A 23,717-nucleotide genomic window follows, 5' to 3' on the forward strand; every position below is an offset into this window, starting at 1 on the left:
TACTACAACAAACCTCATGAGCTACGTGTCTCTGTTGATTGAAAAAATTGAGAAAAGGCAGCAGGTTGACGCCATTTACGTTGACTTTTCAAAAGCTTTCGACCGCGTTCCTCACGCCCTTGCTGTGGAAAAACTGAAGCGATACGGGTTTCCACTTTGGTTGACCAATTGGGTTAACTCGTATTTGACTGATCGTAGTGCACACGCACGAATTGGTTCGTCAGTTTCATCGCCCTTTTCAGTTATCTCTGGCGTGCCGCATGGCAGTCACTTAGGTCCACTTCTATTCGTACTCTTCATTCACGATATTTGCGCTGTTCTTAAATCACCTAAGTTAATGTATGCAGATGACCTGAAATTGTTTCGAGTAGTAACATCATTTATGGACTGCTGCTCTCTTCAAATGGATGTAGATGCTCTACTGGACTGGTGCTCAATAAATGGCATGGAAGTGAACATCAGGAAGTGTCACGCAATAACATTTTCGAGACTTTACTCACCAATCGCCTTTGAATATACGATGGGATCGAACGAAGTGGAAAGAGTTGCAGCCGTCAAAGATCTAGGTCTCGTGCTCGACAACAAGCTTAAATTTACGGAGCATATTGCAACGGTTACCGAGAAGGCTTTTGCCGTTCTCGGATTCATAAGACGCCACATTCAGGAATTTAGAGATGTCTACTGTCTCAAAGCGTTGTATGTGTCTCTCGTACGCAGTATATTGGAATACGGTGTTACTGTTTGGGCCCCATACTACGCTGTTCACATCACTCGCCTGGAACGTGTGCAGAAAAGTTTCATCCGATATGCTCTTCGACATCTCCCCTGGCGTAGCGACCCACATCTGACCTCATATGAAGAACGCTGCGCACTGATTCACTTACTGACACTGCAAAACGACGTGAGTTTCTCCAGAGACTGCTGGTTTTCGACCTTCTCAGCAATAATTTTGACTGTGAAGAACTTTTGGGCAAGCTTCGAATCAACGCTCCAGGTAGATCAACCAGACAATCTGTTTTCTTTCGGCAAGCTATGCATCGCACCCTATATGGACAAAATAACCCCTTGGATGTTTGTTGCCAACGTTTTAATGAAGTGTTTTATTTGGTTGAATTTGATATGACCAGAAATATGTTTAGTATAAGGATCAATAATTAATTTTAGTCTGTCCGGCATTTTTTTTTGCGAAGACTGTATAGATAAATAAAGGATACCAAATATTGCAAAAAATCAATAATTTCTCATTAACACAAGATAAATCATATTACATACAAATACAAATATCATATGAACATTAATTCATTAACACTATGACTTTATTACGCCAGGCCAGCTTAAGAGACAGGTTTTCACAGTAAACACTACTCATGGAGCTACAATAGACTCTAGCAAACCTTGTCAATTGGGGGCACTGCTTAAAATTTAAAGAAACGTGATAGCGATCGATTCAAAATGTTTTCGCATAACAGTAATGGTATTTTTTCCTGAAAGCGATGCTGACTATCATATTCGTTTGTCACTTCGTTGAACCAGTCCCGAAGTATGTCTTGAGCTGCGCATGTAAGGTTTAATTCAGTTCCGTCTCTTTCGCTTCGTTTAATTTGATTTGTGGTAAGTTAGAAGTTTTGCAATTTTGAATGAAAATAATGTATTGATGTTTTTTACTTACTTGAATTCTTACTCTCTCTCTCTCTCTCTCGCTCTCTCTCTCCCTCTCTCTCTCTCTTCCTCTCTCTCTCTTACTCTCTCTCACTCTCACGACTAATATTAAAATTATGTTAATATATCCACAAAAAAATCATCATTGCAACCTTTCCTGTTATCAAATCCTTAACAGAAAAAAAAACTGTCCATTTATAATAATTAATTTGCATTGTTCGAAGAAATTCATACTGTGAAAAGCTTCCAAGGTTAGTAGTTGGATGAGTAACTTTTGTAACGCATCTCTTCACGCACATGGTTCGGCATGGATTCCATCAGCTTCTGGCACGTGGTGACCGGGATGGCGTACCAACAAGCTTGGATCCTATCCCATAATTGCTGCTTATTTTCCGATTTCTCTGTGTACACCAACCTTTTCACGATCTCCCATAGGTTCCCTATCAAGTTCAGTTCCGGTGACCGCGCTGACACTCCACACTTTGTTATCCTGGAACCACTTTATGACGGTTTGGCGGTGTGCTTCGGATCGTTAGCCTGCATGGACTGCAATTTTGGGGGCATCTCCCACTCGGCGTGTGGCAGCATAACATCCCTTAGGATTTGGGTGTAGAGGTACTGATCCATGATCATCATATGACATCATAATGTTGCCTCTTCCATGTTTCCATGTTCCTTCAGCCGCGCCTTCAGATGCTTCAGCGTCAGCATCGGTACCTTTCGGGAGCTTTTACCGTCTAGCCTCTGCTCCACCAGCTGGCGCTGAACCGTCCGGGGACTCGCGGACAAGTTCAGTTCGTCCCGGGTCTTTTTCGAGGCCTTAAAGGGTTCATTGTTGAAGGATGGCTTTATGGCAGAGTCATTTTTCGCGGTCGTTTTCCTTTGGAGTCCAGTCGTTTCGGTTTTTTTTTGCGGTCGTGGAGGGCATTAAACACGAAGGTTTTGGATTGTCCCAAGTACTCTGCGATTTGGCTATGGCTGCTGCCTGCCATCCACATTTTGTGGATGACCATCCGCTGTGTTTCGCTGCAATTATGCGCGCGACTCATTTTTCGTTGACTGCAATTAGAATTCGAAAATTAAAACCATACATTCTTCTCGTTTACACGATAAATACTTACCAGAATCCGAAAAAATACAAAAAAAAAAGCCACTGAGAAACAATAAATTTTCATCAAAAACCTTGAAACAGCCGAAACGAGGAACTGGTCCAAAAATTTGTCGCATCGGTTTTAAACTTTTAACAGCTATCAGTGCGTCTTGCTAAAACGGGTTGCTTCGATTGCGTTAAACTTGCGGTTTCGACACATACTTGAATTGGCATTTCAAATTGATTTGATTTTTTTTTTTTTTTGCAAATGTTTTGTCTGACATTCTATACGTCATGCCCGGAGACACGTATGGCACCTTTCCACAACAAACACGACAAACCCGTTCCGTTTTAGCAGGATTTGACATCCTGACGTTTTGGTCATGTAAGTATATGCCTAGGATAACGTGATGGTAATACCCAAAGATCACACATATCCCAACACCCCAGAGCTACGCCCCATCGAGAGACATTAGAACCCCTGAGAAGACACATAAAAGGAAAGCGAAAGACAGTTCAAGACAAACTGGAGTTCTGCGGCGAACCAAGCCGATGAGACCTCTGTACAAAATTTAATGGCTGTTAGACAAAGCGAAAATTTAAATGAATATTTTTTTTCTTTGAATAATATTGATTGAACTGCTAGATGAAACTAATGTTTTGACGTAGGACTACGTCTTTCATTTCTGTACCGGGGTGTAAGTTCAAAGTCTCGAAAACGAGAGCCTGAATCTTGGTGCGTAAGGTTTTGAACGCTAATATCCGGCTGAACAGAGTGGTATGATAATCTCTTTATTCGAAAGATAATATGTCCAAGATTCGTGTGATTTCAAGAGCCTCTTGAATATTGTCGAAGCATTTTTTAAGTTATTGGTAGAAGTTCTCGGGTCAATAATTAACAAGCATATAATGTTAATTATTGACCCAAAAACTTATATCAATAGCTTAAAAAATGCTTTGAAAAGGGGCTCTTCAAATCTGTATATATACGAATGTTTGCTTTGAAAATCTACTCAGTTATGATTGCGCAGTGGTTGATGTATGATCGTTAGAATATGTTTCCCTAACACAGTGTTTAAAAGAAAGGAGTGTGGTGAGATTGGCATTTGAAATGCAGGTCGGACTCGATTATCCGGGATTCGATTATCCGGAATTTTAGATTCGATTATCCGGAGTATTTTATTTTTGATTTTCGGAAATTTTGAATAATTTGTATAATAATTCAATAATGAATAGCTAATATGGGTATCAAATGAAAGGGCTTGACTAGTAGAATGCAATTATTTATGAAAAATGCAAATCCTAAATGGCGGCAACTACGAAATGGCGAATTTCATATTTTCTTAGAACCACATCAATATGGGTGTCAAATAAAAGGGCTTGCCTAGGTCGACTGGTAGAACACAGTAGATCATGAAAAATCCAAATCCAAGATGACCGCAGTTCCCAAATAAACAATTACTTTTCAATGGTTCCATTCAGCTTGTCCTGTTTGTATGTATGTTTGAGTGTTTGTAGGGTTGTCCCACATTAATAGATAATTGACCCCATTTTGTGGCGGTGGCCATTTTGGATTTACATTTTTCATAAATAACTGTTTTCTCTTAGTCAATCCCTTTCATTTGATATACATATTGATGGGGTGCCGAGAAAATGTGTAATCCGCCATCTAGGATTTACATTTTCCATCAATAATTGTGTTCTACTGGTCAAGCCATTTCATTCGATACCCATATTGATGGGGTTTTGGGAAAACCCATGATGATGGTTTTTTGAGAAAATATATACATAATCCGCCATTTTGTAGCGGCCGCCATCTTGAATTTTCATATATAATAATATAATGACACCAGAGATAAAGATGTGTTTCAAATTTCAGATCAATCGGTCAACAGGATGGGGGTTAAATTCCTATAAATGTAGTACAGAGCTACAGACAAAGTGACAAAGTTACAAGGTCATTAACATACAAACAGGGTCAACCTAGATAAAACCGTTTTATAAATAAGTGCATATCATAATTATATTACGTTTACCGAGAGAAAATTCGTTTTTTTTTATGACTCGATTATCCGGAGTGAAAAAAAACACAATACTCCGGATAATCGAGTCCGACCTGTATATGCAAGGCGCGGGTACTTTTGTATCCGCATGCATTTTTGCACTCCGTAATGTGTGCGGACTTCAAAAGTGGTATGAACACAACGATTTGGCTCGGTTATTCAAGACTGCGGTGGAAGATATCCCTTCATGTCTTCAGCTCACTGAACTTCTACGCATACCGCATACGTATCTACATATGGGAGGTGCAATAGCTTCAGAGAGAAGGATGTAAAATACATCGTTTAATAATTCTTCCGTTCACATATTTTGGAAGTCCACGATAAATGAATGGAGTGAACAGGGCATCATGCCATACGTCAGACTTCCAACGAAGAACTTAATCTATCACAATGAATGAATTGACTTAAATTGGGTTTTGTTTGCAATTGAATTCCAAAGCAACGGTAGTCCTACGTCAACCACGCAGTTATATCACAGATAAAACCCACCTTTAGTTTTTTTTTTTGTTAATAAAAATGAACCTACACGCATTTTCCATTGACCAAATATTGGATCTTCTACGCATAACATGTTTTCTTATTACGGTTTATAACCATACAATCAGGTCCGAAAGGGCGATTCATTACTTCTAACGTCCTCTGTTATTAAGCGGTAAACTTGCTTTTTTTCTTCCATGATTTTATTTCCACCTCCATTGAATTAGAAATTGGGGGAACCTGTCCTGTCCCTATTCCTTTTTCCTCATCGAAACTATTGGTTTTCTATGGGAACTCTCTTCAAGACGCGCTGCCGTCTTGGCGTGATTCGTGTCGTGGTCCGGCGACTGCTGGTCTTCCCAAACAACGAGTCCCCTCCTTTCATTATCCGTGGGAACCGCGGAAAGTGAGCGCCGGAGCGCAGTCAGCTGTGAAGCTGGTCGATTTTTTTTTCGCCATACTATAATGATGAATATTGTCAATAAATTTGCCATTGTCTTACGATTTAATTGCTTATCACTGCTTCCTCATGGGTGGAAGCCTTTTCGGGAGCCACACCCTGTATTAATTTTCCCTCCCTCAGTACCCGAGATGTGCAACCACCGTACCGAGCACCACTACAGGCGGTTCTAATCTAATCTAAGAGTTATATTTACTCCCGGTAAAATTTTCACACGCATCAAGCTTCAGTCAGTCAGCCAGTCAATCTGTGCCGTCGTTAGTCCCCAGAGGATCTTTGCCCTTTGACGAGGGACAGCTTGCGACCACTTCATTTGCACCTCGCACCCCCTCGGAGCAGAAAACTGAAGCCGGACTCGATATTGGCGGCCCGTCGGCACAAGAAAAGTTCGCGGTCCGCTTAACCGGCTTCGATTCGAGCCGTGATTTATAAACACACCGCTAGTAAACTACTGTTTGCCATCTTCAGCCACTGACTGCCGCCGGAATAGGGGCCATTCGCCACGACCCTTTTCCAAGTGCCTCTTAGGTTATGAGCGGAGGCGAGAGATAGAGCTGTGTTTCAGCGCTGTAAAAGAGGGAGAAAAGTGGCGCAGAAGCAGCAGAAAAACTGCAATAAAATAAGTAGTTTATTAGTGTTTATTCAAATTTTAAAATGCGGGTATCACGTGCACGGGAGGCGTTCGATACAACGTGGAGAGCGAGGCGCGCGGTGGTGTCGGCATTATCGGCGGAAGAAGCGCTTGTAATCCTGCCCACCCTTTGACATGCCGCACACACACACATACATCATTGGCATCATGACCATGGGAAACAACAATTAACGGAGTCGCTGTCTGACTCCTCACGATAATGGTGGCGGTGGCGGCCAATGGCACCACCACCGGCGCTCGCTTGGCTGCTGATAACTTGTTTGTTTGGGCATCAAACCGTCCGGAACCAGGCGGCTGCCAGTGGAAAATTGGATTTTTATTTTTCAATCTGCTCTCACTTTCGGCACTATTATTTGGTGCTTGCTGGTGATTTGGGAGGAAACACAGCAGAGCGAATGTATGAATCCGATACCAATCTCATCCCGCCGGATTGACTCAAGTGGAAGATGAAATTGAAAAATAAAATAAACTGACTTAATTTGTACGACGGCGGTGACCTTATTGACTTTTCTGTTTTTTTGGCGCGATTGCGATTTGCGATAAATATAATTTGAACTGGAAATAGGGGTGAACGAGGAAGAATAAGATATCTTGTATGTTTCATGTTTTATACAGTAGTAGGTTAATGCACTGAAATAATCCATAAAATATAATTGAAGAACGAAGCTTCGCAGTTTTGTACATCATGTCGTTTCCCTGTTTTGGATAAGGGTAGTTATTCGTAAAAACGTAGTCTTTCACCCGACTAACATCAAAATTTCAGAGCGTTGAATGAAAAAAGTAAATTAAGTTTCGCCATATTTTTTTCCGATTTCGATTCCGAATCCGATAACTTCTGTTTTCTGATTTTCTGTTCTCTGGTACTTCAAACCTTATTTAACTGTAAAATATTGATTCTGTGGTATCTGCTAGAAAACTTTTTCCAAATATGACGCGTCATACATAACAAGTCAGTATGATTTATGAGCAGGGGAAAAACAAACAGAATGGGAATGATGGACACCTATGCTGCCGTTTTTCACATAGTTGTCCCATGTTACTTTTTGATGATTTTCACTTTTCTTCATAAAACGTTTTATGCATAATCTTACGGAAAATCACAAAAACAATATTTAAGCTTACGGAAAAAACACAAATATATTATAAGCTGGGAACAAACAATATTTCCCAGCTTTTAAAAAAACATCAAGCTCAATTGTCCCATGTTGATATTCTATTCATAACTGTCCCACCATGTATTTTTTGTAGATCCATATCGAATAAATCGGTTCATGTGCAAGAATTTCATGTCATACTTTCAGCAGGGCTAGTGCATTCATTTCTGGTTTGGAAGAACGAACTAATTCTCAAACAAATAAGAAAAACTTTAAACAGAACACTTGCACACCTTGTTAGCGAATGCCTAATAACAATGAGATTTATATTCTGCAGATCACTCATTTCTTCATAAAACGATGTTTCCATGCATAATCTTTCGGAAAAAAACACAACAAAATATTGTTTGTTCCAAGTAAATAAAAGACAACATCAAGTTCAATTGTCCCATGTTGATATTCTAGGCATGAAAGTCCCACCATGAATTTTTAAACCCGTAATCAAGCTTGATTGAATCTGTGAGAGGATCTCATCACATTTCATTAAACAATAGTATAGTGCTTCTAAAAAACCCGGTGTATTGCTAAATTGAAATGCTTAAAGCTTTTGGTAGACAAATATGCGAGAAAACTTTGATTGCGTTTTTCTCAGTTGCTGATTTTGGAAAATGGGGCAACTATGCGTAGAACGGCAGTATGTACGATTGATAAGTTACTTTTTTTTAAATTTATTTTTTACTATGAAATTTCAGTACTTCTACCAAAACTCGACATTATAATATCAAATTTCTTTCTGACACAATTCTCGTGCAAGATTTTTCATCCACTTGCAAATAACATGTTTCCCCGTTTCATGGAATAAAGGTTTGATACAGAAAATATGATAGAATGAAGACAGCCCTAAATCGGACAATTCTCTCCTCGAGTTTTGCTCTTATCAACACATTCGGCGATCCATTTTCATTTATATAGATAGAAGACGATATAGGAGTGCGTTTTATCACATTAATTTCCACTTTTGAACGAAGATCAATTTCTTTACCGCAAACATCAAATACACTAACAATGGACTAACGCTTGTCAATATGTAAATGTCAAACACATTTGAATTGAATTTTTCGAATTATCCCATTTTCCATAGAGTTTTCCGGAAATTTTCAATTGTCATGTTGGGTTGGAATATGTTTGGTTTTGGTTTTTGGTTTGGTTGAAATACGCATTATTTTTATGGGACCCCCTCTCCTTTCCAGAGGAGGAAAGGGTGTCATACCATCATAGCAACATTTCTCGTTCCCAAAAACCCTCACATCCCAAATTTGGCACTCTAGTTATGCAGAAATTTGTGTTATATTTGTATGGCAGCCCCAATGCCCTTAGAGAGGGGGTAGGTGTGTTGAACTACCATAGAAACGCTTCCCCCCCCCCCCCCCCCTAAAACCACCACATGACAAATATGGCTCAATTTGCTTGTTTAGTTCTCGAGTTATGCAGAAATTTGGTTTCATTTATATGGGAGAGAGGGGGAAAAGTGTTAAAACACCATAAAAACATTTATTGCTCCATAAAACCTCCATATGCCAAATTTGGTTCCATTTGCTTGATTAGTTCTCGAATTTGTGTTTTATTCCTATGGCAGCACCATAGAAATGAAACGTTTACTTAAGGTGTCCGTCTTTACCACCCTTCGCCTATATAACTTGCAGTGTATGCAAGTTGAGCTATCGAATTCTCATTTTCATCCCGGTTTAGTGAATCTTTACTCCAAACTCGAGTTTAGACATGGTCGAAAACCCCAGTTAAGGTATGTTCTGATCAAAATTTGGAAGAAAAAACATATAACATAAGAGTATCAAATGAAAGGACTTGATTGGTAGAATACGCTTATTTATGATAAATGTAAATCCAAGATGGCTGCCACTACGAAATGGTGGACTACATATTTTCTCAAAACCTCATTATTATGGGTATCAAATTAAAGGGCTGTACTAGTAGAACACAGTTATTTATGAAAAATGCAAATCCAAGATGGCTGCCACTACAAAATGTCGGACTACATATTATGTCAAAACCCGATTAATATGGATATCAAATGAAAGGGCTTGACTAGTAGAACACAGCTATTAATGAAAAATACAAACCTATGATGGCTGCCACTATCAAATTTCGGGCTGCATATTTTCTCAAAACCCGATTAATATGGGTATCAAATAAATGGGCTTGAATAGTAGATCACAGCAGATCATGAAAAATCCAAATCCAAGATGGCCGCAATCACAAAATTGCAAATTACTTTATTAAACGGTTTTATTTAGCTTGAACTGTTAGTATGTATGTTTGTATGACTGTAGGTTTGTCCCACATTAATAGAAATTTGACCAAAAGGAACTGACCGAATTTATAAAATACCTTTATCTCTGCTGCCATTTTAAAACTGTTTATCTTGAAAAATCCAATTTGGCCGCCGCTACAAAATAGCTGATTCCATATCATCTAAAAAAAAAAAAGGTTGATTGAGATATGTGTATCAAACGAACGAACTTGACTCGGAGAACACACTATGTATTTTCTGCAATCCACTCAATATCGGTATCAAATGAAATTTTTTAACTGATAGAATACAGTACAATGGTTTGATTGTAGAGAAATATTCTAATGAAACAGATAATGTACTAAAAACTAGAAAATAAAATAAGTAAAAAAAACATTTCAAGTTAAACGGTTTAATTGTGATTAAACATAATAATGTACTAAAAGCTAGAAAATAATTAGGCAAGTAGCAGTTAGCAGTTATCACATCTCTCCTTCATTAGTCTAGGGCATTGATAAGACTAAAATAAAATCGTGGGGCACGTTGGATTTCCATTATCCACAATCAGCGACTTCATCATATGTCCCACGATTTTATTTTAGTATTATCAATGCCCTGGACTAATGAAGGAGAGGTGTGATAACTGCTAACTGCTACTTGCCTAATTATTTTCTAGCTTTAAGTACATTATTATGTTTAATCGCAATTGAACCGTTTGACTAACAAAGTTTTTTTTTTACTTATTTTAATTGTAGAATTAGTGCCATTCTAGAGGTATCACTATTATGCCACTCTCATAGAAGTCTTGGCGAAAAACTCTAGCAATCGATTGTAAAGAGCAATTCCAAATGAAATCGACAAATGACAAAACATGAGTATTTTTGATTCGAATGAAAGCTTGTATTGCAATATCCTTCTAGGCACATCTTTAAAAATTCGCGGATCATGTCGTTCATTTCTATATTGAAATAAACGACATGATATAGAAATAAACAGCATGATCCGCAAATTTTCAAAGATGTATCTAAAAGGATATTGTATCACATTAACCCTCTACTGCCCAAGTTTTATATTTATCTAAAAAAACCTACCCCACTTTTAACTCGAATTTCCGACTTTCAACATAAAATACTCCTAGAAGAAAACTGCCAGCATAAAAACAATGTGTATGTGTGATAGATGAAAATATTCTAAAGACGTTCTAGTGGGGGTGAACATTCAAAATAATGTTTGAATAATTTGAAAAAGAGAATCCGCGAAGCCATTCTAAAGGCGGGCTTGGGCTGTAGAGGGTTAACTTTAGTTTCTCAATCACTGACACGATTAAGAAATGTTTTTCAATTTTTTTTTCTCAGTGTATATTTTTTCTACATTTAATCATCAATACTCTATAACTCTTTCTAAGACACTATTTCGGTACGACTCATAATTTTTAAGATATAAATTATCAAAGATTTCTCTTATTAAAATCGATACGTCCTTCTCGTTACATCTGAGTCAAAAAATTCTTAGTTGGAAAACTCATATTTTCTCCAACCCTGACGGAATACAAACTTTCATTCGAATCAAAAATACATATTTTAAAAATCTACATTTTTAGGACGATTTTATTTGGGATTTACTCATGAGCAGAATGAAAAACAGCAGGAAAACCGAAAAATTTTATTTAATGGAATCAGAAGGGATTGATCTACTATGAGCTACTCAAACATGGTTTTTCTTTCCCATAGTTCAATATAGCAGGTATACATCAGCAGATATTTTAATTGTTTTAAGCCAACTCTTTTTTCTTCATTATGTGCTTCACAAACGACTAGTGCTCCTCAATTGGTCACAGTTCAGGAGCATTGGCCCGATTCATCTTCCTGAGAACCACAATAACGCCATTTTCGCTGTACCACTGTTTGAAGGAATTTGAATGGTGGCAGCTTTCCATATCCAGTCGGAATTGGCAATCCCCCTGATGCTGCTCCAGAAAAGGCAGTAGTCTCTTCCGTGGGCTCTCCTCCTGGTAAATTTGCTGGTTTTCGGTTCAGGAGTTTCACTTTTCTGTTCACAATTACAGATTGCTTCCAGACAAGGAACTTTTTTGGGGAACTAAAATTTCTGTCCAAGAATTTGAATGGATGCTGTTTGGCAGAACGTCGTTCATAACCGCATAATCACATTTTGTTGATCGGTTGAAGATCGGCTTTACAGTCATTTAGTCATCGGTTTTTCAGTTGTTAGTTTGGCCGCATTCCTCGATGACAGCTTGCATATGTTTTAGAATTCGTTGGCTTAGGCGGTATTTCCGGATTTCCGAACGATGATCCCACTTTCCCTCGAGCCATTTTAGAACGTCACAAACCATGAAAATTTCAAAAATTTTTTTAACTCTCAATTCTTGTTAACATGAAGTTTGTGCGCATAAACAAGGACCCTCCATCCACCAACAAATATAAGAAATATTGAGCCATCGTCAAACGGAAACTGAATACGATCCAAAAAAAACTGATGGAATTGGAATCAATTTTGAGGGAAAATTGCATTCTACGGTGAACAAAATCTTCGCCACCTGTACAGAATCCGATAGCAGGTTTTAAACGAAAAGTCTTACAATTCTGGTTCGCTGATTATGTTTCTGTATTTTTATAATTTTTGAATTTCAAAAAGAAACTTAATTTTATTTGTTTAGTGAAACAGTTAATTAATTACCAAGCATTCTCGTTTGTCCAATTTTTGACCGTAACAATATGATGGGCATCATGTTCCGCCACGACAATGACAACCACCTCATGTCAGTTTGACAATCCTACATTCATTTCTGGAGTTTGGCTGCGATGAGCCACTTCATCCGCTATACTAACCAGATATTACACCCTTAAGATTAGCACTCGTACAGGACATCATCCCTTTAGACAGCGTAAAAAAGAATATTGACCAGTTTAAAAAAAAATCGAAGGGTTGTGTCCGAGACACGACCGCTTAGGACGTAGGACTACGCAATCTTTTTTTTATTTGGAAAATTTGTTGGTTTATCATTTCGGATATTATTTGCGAATACGAAATTTCATAAATAACTCTCTAGTGAAAAGTTCCGGGGACCCTGAAAAGGTTTAATGGCTTGCGTGGTTCCGTAGAATCATTTCGAGAAGCAACGATTCTTTCTTGCCTTTGCGAGAACAATACACTAATTGGTCAAATGTCACAATTTGTATCTTCATATCAATGCACGCATTGCAATGAGTACCGTTCTGAATCATATTTCGGACGTTTAAGGCATATGATGCAGAAAAAAGATCTAAACTGTTTTCAATAAATTAGTTCAATATGCTTTTGAGATTTCCACTTTGGTACCTAGTTGATTGAAAACATAAAAAAAATCATCGAAAAAAATGCTTTTCAAATGAAGCGAATAAGAATCAAACTTTGGACACTAAATCAAATTTCGGACAGATTGAATTCAAATTTCGGACACTTTATTCTGTAATTTTTTGGACGAAATTACATTACACTTGATTATATTTTATAATCAACTGTGAAACGCTTACCAAGCAATCACAGTAAACTGTTAACGATGATGAGAACTGATGAAACACGGGAGAAATATTAATACTGATGACGGGTAAATTCTACGTGCTCACGATAAGCTAACGTCGAACACAAACGATAGTGAGTGGTGTTGATAGATTTTTGCCGATTATGTTATAATTCAAATGTAGTTCTCATATGAAATGATAGTGAAACCAAAGGATTACTCTAAAGAAGCAATTGTGATATTAATTTTATAGTTCTATAATCTGTGCATTAAGCATCCGAAATATGATTCAGAACGGTATTTAACGAGAGGCATTTTCCGTGCATCGCCATTCAACAAGCATCAAACACGCGTCTAACAGATGCACAGTTGCAGCGATAGAAATGAAACATCGCGATAATGACCATTTATAAAAAAATAGTTTCTCGACTCTCGGTCAAAACCGTCTACAAAGCTAGGAACTTGTTGCATCAGAACAGAGCCGATGCGCACGAGAGCAAATACGAATGACAACTAAAAGTATCGAGGGAGTGCTATTCACATGTACAGGAAATAAACAAATTCTAAGTTTCGTAACACACATAAAGCCAAACACTGATGGCTAGAAGCGACGTATAATCATTTGCACTCTTCTCTTTTTTCGCCTGCTTGGCTTGGCTTGGATGATTGTGTTGATTGCAATGCCAAATGCACTTCAAGTGAAATATTGCTAACGTTCACAGCTTGAGGGAGAACGCAAAACGAGCAGAATAAGCTTTGTTGTTTTGGGCACAGAAAGATTCTGAAAATTTTCCTTAGAGGAAATACAATACTTATACGCTAGCGACAGCTTACTTACTATGCAAGGGTGGTGTTTACTTCGCAAATACATCCAGGTTTTTTTACGCGGTTTTTTTTGCGCGGTTTTTTACGCGGATTTTCTAATTAACGTGGTTTTTTTACGCGAATTTTCCAATTAACCGGTTTTTTTACGCGGATTTTCCAATTAAAGCGGGTTTTTTACGCAGTACCCGTGTAAAAAAAGACCAGTGCAATATCACATCTCTCCCTCAGCTCACATTTTTCTCTTATGTTCCCTCAGAGCATATTACGGTAATTAGTGCTTGTAACTGAGCTTAGCGCTTATGAAGGAAATTAGTGCCGCACGATTCTTACGTGGATTTTAGATGTTGGGTAATGGGTAGCTTACCGGGCTGTACAACGGGACGGGGTTTTTACGGGCAGCGATTCGTGAATGGATTACCCTGCCTACTTAGCTCTGGGCGGTCCAACAGTGGTACTGCACGTGCATCGGCAGCAGAGTGTACAAATCACAAGGGAATCTTCTAGCAACAGCAGATAACCTCATTCGTGAGGAAAACGGAACTATAGCTACCAGTAACCAATGAAATTGCAGGAAAAAACTACGGGTTTTCGTAAGCGAGCAACACTCAACTTTTTACTTCCGTTCTACGTATGGATAGTCCCATTTGATATCTATCATTAGGTGACATGGTGACAAAAAACGTGGGTGTATTGTCTTTTCGCTATCCTCCTTTATTGTTTCTATTCTAGCGGCTGCATAAGCTGTCCGTTATTGACAGCTCTGTTCGGTAAAGCACACAAATGGACAGAACAAATGTATGGGGGAATGGGAATGCTTCCAATTTTCATCAATATAAACCATATACAGACTCTGGGATTATAATGTGTAGCATATCAGACAAATCTTAGAAAATTTCCGATTCGATTGGTATGCAAATCGTTAAAATCCGCTCGCAGCGAAATAGTTATTAACGTTAACTTCATTTCATAAAAACGTGACCTGTTTTCAGATTTGGTAGCCTTAATGTAAGACGTAGTCCTACGTCAAAACCAAACAAGTTCAGGTTGCATGGAACTTTCTAGTTAGAAGAAAGAATGAATAAATTGAATTTGTGAAACTAAATTAGTACGAGCTATCCGGACAATTAAATAATACAACCACAGAAGTAGGCACCTACCCCGGAAGAGTGCACCATAATACACTGTCATATTCATCAACCTTATCCAACTTTCTCTATCGGCGGAGAATCGTCCTGCCTTAACGTGTATTGTGATCCAAATTTGAAATATATGTCAACCTAATGTGTCCGGGAGTGAAACACATCGCATCCCATTAGCTCCCAACGCGATAAGGCCTATTAGCTTATGTCATGTTCCCGGCACGAACAAGAGTGAGAACAAAAGCGAAAGGAGCGCACAACAGAGGACACCTATTAACCAACTATCTTCCCGTTGGTGTGTCCACTTTTGTGGTAAAATATTTAGGCAATTTATAATCCGACACGATAGCAACCGCACCAAGCTACTGGTTTTAGCTGCTGACCGGTTTCAGCTTCCTTCCCATCCGCTCACCGAGCCCGGATGAGAAATCGTCCACCAACAATAATAATCAGGTCTGGCGCCCAACTTCTGTCGTCCCGTGGAGCCGCCGCACACCCGAGGGCACTCCAATCTTGTGGCTAATTTGAGTTTAATCTGTCGAAATTTCAATTGCGCAGCTAAAGAGAAAATAGTTCGCCACCGAGAAAGACAATAATACACAACAGATATGGCCACATGCATCGAAAGTGTGTCAACTCATGCCGCTGCATTCCCCCGCTCGACACGGTGACGTTTTCCTGACGGGTAAATATTTACAATGTGTAGTTTTTATTTTCGTTTGTAAACTGAGCTCCGCACGTCGGCGCGTTGGTTGTGCGCGGTGACACCGTGAGCTGTCGGATCATAACAGCGGCACGGCGGTTCAGCATATTTCGGAGGGACTTGAATGTGAATGCGACAATCGTCGGAGCGACCATTGCGCGCGCGAACAACAACAAAACACTGCCACCAGAGAGGCCATTATTAGATCCAATCCGAGAATCGCTGAGAAGTGTAGGAATGACGCCTTTTCTACTTGTTTGAATAATTACTCATAGAACGTGGCGGCGTTTGTGTGTGTGTGTGTGTATTTGCGCGAATGCACCGTTCGGACGCTAAAGCCAAAGACCTGTGAGTGGCAGTGGAAGTCAATGGTGTTGTTTTTTATGGTTTGTTTACATCTTTTTTCAGAGGTACAATCACGGGGAGTATAATACTGCGAAAGAAGACATGTGACTCATACACATCGGAGAGATACAAGAGTCAGGCGGGTGTATGGAAGAGAACTGCTGGAGTGCAGTTTTTGTGCTTTAATGCGTTACTTTCTGTTTCTGCTTTCTATGGGCTGAGAAGGTGGAAGAAGTGTCATTAAAACAAATGGAAATAAATCGTCTAATTTGAAAGGTTGAGGGTGGTGGCAGCGGTTGATGGGAGATGGACGGAGCGAACCGCCGAGGGCAAGTGGTATATGATCCAATATTGTGAACATTGTCAGCGTTGGAAACGAAGCGATACGAGTGTAATTTTCATTGCTGATGTGTACAAATATAATACTTCAACTCGCATCGAGTGTGTAACAACATTTGCACTATCAATTTCGATATTTGTCTTCCTGGTTTCGAATGGAAATGTTTTATTTAGACTTGTATTATTAGAAGTATGTATAACTAAAAAAACAGCTTTTTGGTCTTTCATTCAGTTTCAATCAGGAAACATGTAACGTTTTAAATAAATACAGGTCGGACTCGATTATCCAGAGTATTTTGGTTTTGATATTTTTTTTCATCAAAAATTTCAAATAATTTGTTAATATACTTTTTAAATATGATTAAATGAACAAAATTGAACTTAGCTAGATAGAGGAGGGACCTGGAATAGGGGTTTTTCCATGCAATTAGTTTCGATTATCCGCAGTAGATTTATATAAGTTGAAAATTCCAAATTTAAATAAATACATTGATTTAATATTTATTATTATTTCTTTATTTCGTCAAACTATAGTAGACAACAAATTACATACATTACATTACAATTACAATATACTTAATGAATAATTTATAGCTATATTTATGAAAATCAATTATAAGAGGTATCATGTCTTTAGTAATTCCAGAGATGGTTTACCTCCATTGGAGGAGTATAACTTCCTTTTTCGTTTGATCTATGACAGCGCGGTTCGCGCTCAAACGAAACCCATCCCAGGTTCCACTATTCGTCGAAGGCCTCCCAATCCATGGTGGGATAGCATATGTTCCAAGCTTTATGTAGAAAAATCGAATGCATTTAAAGCTTTTGGAACCCCTGAAAATTTTCAGACGTATTTGGACCTTGAAAATCAATTTAAAAACTTGATCAAAGGGAAAAAACGTGCTTATTGGCGAAATTTCGTGGGAGGTTTGTCACGAGAAACGTCAATGAAAAAAATATGGAAAGTGGCTCGAAACATGAGAAATCGCTCTTCATCGAATGAAAGCGAAGAATATTCACATCGATGGATTTTTAATTTTGCACGGAAGGTTTGTCCTGATTCCGCTCCTGTGCAAAAAATTGTTCGAGATATACCACAAGATAGGTGCGATCTTGATTCCGAGTTTTCGATGGTAGAATTCTCTCTTGCTCTCCTTTCATGTAACAATTCTGCTCCGGGATCGGATAGAATTAAGTTCAACTTGCTGAAAAATTTCCCTGATGTGGCGAAACATCGCTTGTTGAACTTATTCAATCGGTTTCTGGAGCATAATATTGTTCCAGATGATTGGAGACAAGTACGAGTTATAGCTATTCCAAAACCCGGAAAACCCGCGTCCGACTTCAATTCGTACCGCCCAATAGCAATGCTGTCTTGTATACGGAAGTTGTTGGAGAAAATGATCTTGTTTCGCCTTGATCGATGGGTTGAAACGAATGGCCTACTCTCAGATACACAATATGGGTTCCGCAGGGGCAAGGGGACGAATGATTGTCTTGCGTTGCTTTCTTCAGAAATTCAAATGGCTTACGCCGAAAAAAAAACAAATGGCTTCAGAATTCTTGGACATAAAGGGGGCCTTTGATTCTGTTTCAATAGAGGTTTTGTCAGACAAATTACACTCTCGGGGTCTGCCGCCTCTATTGAATAATATGTTATATAACTTGCTTTGTGAGAAACATTTGAACTTTTCTCACGGAGATTCGGCAGTAAGTCGGGTCTCTTACATGGGCCTCCCCCAGGGCTCATGTTTAAGCCCCCTTTTGTACAACTTCTATGTAAGCGACATCGACAATTGCCTTACACAAAATTGCAGCCTAAGACAACTTGCAGATGATGGAGTGGTGTCTGTCGTAGGATCAAACGAATCCGACCTGCAAGGACCCTTACAAGATACTTTGAACAATTTTTCAACCTGGGCCATTGGGCTAGGGATCGAATTCTCCACGGAGAAAACAGAGATGGTGGTTTTTTCTAGGAAGCATAGACCAGCAAAACCAAAGCTTCAACTTTTGGGTAAACCGATCACTCATGCTATGTCATTCAAGTATCTTGGGGTCTGGTTCGACTCCAAATGTACTTGGGGGGCCCATATAAGGTATCTGAGTAAAAAATGTCAACAAAGAATAAACTTTCTCCGTACAATTACCGGCACCTGGTGGGGAGCACATCCCGAAGATCTTATAATGTTGTATCGAACAACTATTCTCTCAGTGATGGAGTATGGCAGTTTCTGTTTTCAATCAGCTGCCAAAACACACCTCATTAAACTCGAGCGAATTCAGTATCTTTGTCTCCGTATTGCGTTGGGATGTATGCCCTCAACGCATACCATGAGTCTCGAGGTTTTGGCAGGCCTACTCCCACTAAAAGATCGCTTCAATTTATTATCTCTTCGGTTCCTCATCCGGTATAAGGTTATGAATCCATTGGTGATCGGAAATTTTGAGCAATTGATCGAGCTAAATTTTCATTCTGGATTCATGAATTCATATCATGAATTCACCTCTATGCAGGTTGTTCCTTCTTCGTATATTCCCAACCGTGTTTGTTTTCCTGACTACATCAATTCCTCTGTACATTTTGATCTGTTCATGAAGGAGAAAATCCATGGAATTCCAGATTATCATCGATCGGGGATCGTTCCTACGATCTTCAATGCAAAATATGGGCGTATCAATTGTGATAATATGTACTTTACTGATGGGTCCTCTATGAATGAGTCCACAGGATTTGGAGTGTTCAACGAATTTTTTAGCACCTCACACAGTCTTCAGAATCCTTGCTCAGTGTATATTGCTGAATTGGCAGCAATTCATTGGGCGCTGGACAGCGTCGCCTCACGACCTGTTGAACACTATTACATTGTAACGGATAGTCTTAGCTCTGTCGAAGCTATCCGTTCAGTGAGGCCGGAAAAGCACTCGCCGTACTTCCTTGAGAGAATACGAGAAATTTTGAGTGCTTTATCCAGACGCTGTTATGTCATTACCTTTGTCTGGGTCCCTTCACATTGCTCAATTCCGGGTAATGAGAGGGCTGACTCATTGGCAAAGGTAGGTGCAATTGAAGGCGATATATATCAGCGTCAAATCGCCTTCAATGAATTTTATTCTTTAGTTCGCAAAAATACCATCGCTAACTGGCAACGCAAGTGGAATGAAGATGAATTGGACCGGTGGTTTCACTCGATTATCCCAAAGGTAAGCCTCAAACCGTGGTTCAAAAGTCTGGATTTGAGTCGGGACTTTATTCGCACCTTCTCCCGACTCATGTCCAATCACTGTTCGTTAGATGCACTACTCTTCCGTTTCAATCTTGCCAGCAGCAATCTCTGCGTTTGTGGCCAAGGTTATCACGACATCGAGCACGTTGTTTGGTCGTGCGAGGTGTATCTGGTCGCCAGATCGAATTTAGAAAACTCCCTTCGGGCCCGAGGAAGACAGCCCAATGTGCCGGTGAGAGATGTGTTGGCTCGGTTAGACCTTGATTACATGTCCCATATATATGTTTTTCTTAGAGCTATAGATCTTCGTGTGTGATTGTCCCTACATCCTTATACCCTCCTTTCCTTCCTTTGCGGGTAATTCGTCCCCTTGCTATAAATAGTAGAATAAGTTGAAATGTAAATAAACTATAGATATACGAATAGATTTAAGAATTGAGTGCTCATCAACATTGTTACAATTTCCTTATATCCCATCCTTCTCCTAAAAATATGTCACCCTTCTAAACTCGAGTACACCGCGAGTAATCGGTTTTCCACCTTACTAACCATAGATGTAAGAAAATTGTTTATATATATATATAGTTTTAAAAATATATTTAAGAATTCGGCTCCTTTAAACTTAAGTAACTGAGCCTGTAAAAATAAACGAATTAATAAAAAAAAATGTCTTTAGTATTAATAATAAATTACGAACTGCAACGCAGCAAACATATATGACAAAACTGTAATTCACGAATACAATGATCTTTCAGTTAATGACTTTTTCAATAATTTCTTCGTCATTGTCACATCAATTACATTACTGTACTTATTGTACGTTCTCATCATTCTATTAAGTGGACCATTCATAGCATATAAAGTTCGAAATGAAGTTGGTTTGAACAAATTCCGCGCTCGCAAGGCTCGTTTTGGTGCATAAAAATTTAGTTTTCAAGTAAGTTTTCAGAGCTAATCCTGTGTGAAACTAAGTCAATTAAACATGAAATTGTGGCATTTTCTCTGCGTTTCTCAAGTGTTTCGATATTTATTGACATACAACGAGCTTCATATGGGGGAAGGGGAGATGTTGTCCAGCCTAGCTTTCTCAGGGCAAATAATAAAAATTGTTTTTGTACTGATTCTATTCGATTGGAGTGCAGTTCTTGATAGGGTGCCCATACAACACTGCAATATTCTAAAATAGATCTAACAAAACTTAAATACAATGTTTTTATTGTGTATGGATCACTGAAATTGTAACTAAATCTTTTTATGAAACCGAGCATACTATTTGCTTTATTGATCATTATATTGTAATGTTCGCCAAAAGTGAGTTTCGAATCAAGAATTATACCTAAATCTCTAATTTTGACGCATCTCTCTACAGTTTCAAATCCTAGAGAACATATGAAGTCATAAGTTTCAAGTTTTCGAGTATACGATATAATATTACATTTTTTCACATTAATATCTAAAAGACTTTTCACGCACCATTCGAAGAAAACATCTGCTTCTTGTTGGAAAATCACAAGGTCACTACATTTGGTTACTTCCATGTACAATTTCATATCATCAGCATATATTAGAATGTTGAGGTTAGTTAATACTAGTGACACATCATTTACGAATAGGATGAAAAGTAAAGGGCCTAAGTGAAAACCTTGTGGAACTCCGAATGTGACATTCAATGGATTAGAGATTTTTCCTCTAAAGCAAACAAACTGTGTTCTATTGATGAGGTAAGATTCTACCCACTTCAGTTTCAGTTACTCCCATACGTTGGAGCTTGAAAATAAGCATTGGAATATCTACTCTGTCGAAAGCCTTGCAGAAGTCTGTATAAAGAGTCTCGACAACGTTGCCTCTATTCATTACCGCAAGAGAATAGGATACATATTCTAACAGATTTGTGGCAGTGGATCTTCCATGTTGATTCGGTGAAATATAATGTTTTAACTGATTGAACATTTTAGTATTGACAATAGATTCAAATAATTTGGGAATACAAGATAATATGGCAATGCCACGATAGTTATTTATGTCAGAACGGTTACCCGATTTGAATATGGGTAGTAGGAATGATTTTTTCCAGACAGAAGGAAATATTGCCAATTTTAGCGATCAATTGAAAAGCAAGGACAAAGGATGAATTAAGGCCGATGCCAACTTTTTCAACAACATTGGAGGAATACCATCCGGCCCGTGACCTTTAGATGAATCTAGACCCTCCAGCGCGATAAGAAGTTCATTAGCGGTAATATTATTAATTGAGACCGAGTTTGCACACTCGGGTAAAAACGAAAAATAATCGTAATCTCGAACCACGTTATTTGTTATGTAGTTACCTTGGAAAAAACGGGCGAATTGATTACTAATATCACTATCATTTGATCCAACGTATTCTCCAAATTTCATACTTGATGGAAAATTATTAGATTTCATCTTATCGCTGGCAAAATTAAAAAAATTCTTAGGATCGGATTTAATATTATTTTCTATCTTTGTAATATACCTTTCATATTCTAGTGATATTTTCGCATCAAGGTTTTCACACATATCTTTGTATATGATTAAATTATCCAAAGTTTCACTGGCTTTGTATCTTTTATGAGCTTTTTGTTTTTTGTTTTTGAGATTTTTAATATCACGAGTGAACCATACTGGTGTTTTTGAATTTGTATAAAGTTTTTTCTTTCTTGTTGGAACATGTTCGTCTATGATTCTATACAGATTATCATCAAAAATTCCAACAGCTTTGTGTATGTTCCTATCATCTTTAAGTAGAAATGACCAATTTATATCATTAAGCTTACAATTAATTTGCTCGTAGTCTGCCTTTTTGAAATCAAAATTTATCTCAAATTCGCAATCGGCGGGGCGTGTACTTGTGCTATCGATAAATAAAGAGTATTCTATAGCGGTGTGGAATTTTTCATTTTTCCAAAGAGGACATTCAGCTTTCGAAACATGGAAATCTTCTGTACAATTAGTAAACAACAAGTCTAGGAAACAATTTAGTTCATTTGAAATAGGATTGATTTGACAAAGACCTAGTTGGCTTGTTTTATCGAAAATAAGTTTCAATGTCTCATTTTCGCCTACAATCGGGAGTAAGATTGATTCGTTCTCCTCGTCTACAATGAAATCAATTGTATTATAATATTGATTTTAATATTAGGGTCGAGTTCATCAATAAATGACTCTGCAATATTTAAAAATTTCACATAAGAATGTATTTTGGCAAAATTAGGAGGGAAATAGATAGATACAAAAACATGTGTTTGGCCATTAATACATACTTTAACCCATACATCATCAAATTCTTTATGTTGTTCACTAGGAATACGAACTGCGTTTAACAAGGCATTTACAGCAATGAGTACATTTAAACATACCTAAGAGCATAATTCAATGAAACATGGATATAGCTAGGATGAGCAGGGTCCGTTTTTATTATGTTTAAATCCGGTTATCCACCGTGCATCATATATAATAAGATCATTCGAATAACCATGGACGTAGTATGGATAGATAGTCCTTTGATTTATTGGATTCTCAAAAGATGTCTATTCAGCATCTTCAGCATATGTCACGATATTGTCGCAGAACAAATCCAATAAAACTTGTTTGGCATTCCAAATACAACATTCCAGCTTAGTCGGACTTTATTTACTATTGTTGCAAAGACACCAAAATTTGAATCTTCCGAAAACCGTGAAATTACCCAAGAGGGGAGTGCATGAAATCGGAGCTTTGGAAAAAAAAGTTGATGCCAATTATTTTCTCATCTAAATCCCGAAATTAGATTTTTGATAATATCCCTTGAGTGATTTT

The sequence above is a fragment of the Toxorhynchites rutilus genome, chromosome 1 (assembly GCF_029784135.1).
Source record: "Toxorhynchites rutilus septentrionalis strain SRP chromosome 1, ASM2978413v1, whole genome shotgun sequence".
Taxonomy (NCBI): domain Eukaryota; kingdom Metazoa; phylum Arthropoda; class Insecta; order Diptera; family Culicidae; genus Toxorhynchites; species Toxorhynchites rutilus.